Below are 655 nucleotides of genomic sequence, written 5' to 3' on the forward strand. Positions count from 1 at the left end.
CCGCTTCCCCGGGAGGGAGGCTGGCACGCTGCTTCTCTCGGGAAGCACCTGCTCAAGCCTCTGCCCACGTGTTTGCCTTTATTTTATGACGAGGGCCCGGCACACGGGCTCCTGGGCGGGGAGAGGAAGTGAACTAGAGGGCGGCCACGGGGCAGGGCGGGGCGAGACGGGCGGGACACACCCTGGGAACCAACCTCCCACCTTCCCTCCCTGGCAGCTGGCACCTGGGGTGGCGCCACAGTGGCGTACGTGGGGTCCCACGGGCAGGTGGCATCCCTCGGCCTGGCCTGCGGGGAGGGTGATGCACCCCGGAATCGGGCTCCCTCCTCTCTGGTTCCGGGGAACCACCGCTGCCAAGTCACTGCAGCTCCTGTGTTGAGCATCTGCCCCCTGGTGGTCAGTGCCGGCTGGTGTGCTGGTTGCTTAGCCTTTTATATGTATAGTTTTTTTTAATAGGCTTCCTTTTCTAGAGCAGTTTAGGTTTACGGGAGAGTGCTGCTTTGTCCCATGTCCCCCCGCCCCCCCAAGCCCCACCCAGCTCCCGTCTGCTCCTGGCACACGTGGGGCATGTCACACTGATGGACCTGCATCCACACGTCATACATCATCACGTCACTCTGACAGACGCACATTGTCTGCGTCACCATAGTGTGTG

The 655-nt window shown here is 62.4% G+C and overlaps 1 protein-coding gene across 1 annotated transcript in view; it reads left to right on the forward strand.

Moving 5' to 3' along the window:
• BRF1 (BRF1, RNA polymerase III transcription initiation factor 90 kDa subunit) overlaps positions 1-655 on the forward strand; it is a 66192-nt gene that overhangs the window by 20188 nt on the left and 45349 nt on the right. The window lies entirely within an intron of this gene.

This window comes from Myotis brandtii, unplaced genomic scaffold, assembly GCF_000412655.1.
Source record: "Myotis brandtii unplaced genomic scaffold, ASM41265v1 scaffold1057, whole genome shotgun sequence".
NCBI lineage: Eukaryota > Metazoa > Chordata > Mammalia > Chiroptera > Vespertilionidae > Myotis > Myotis brandtii.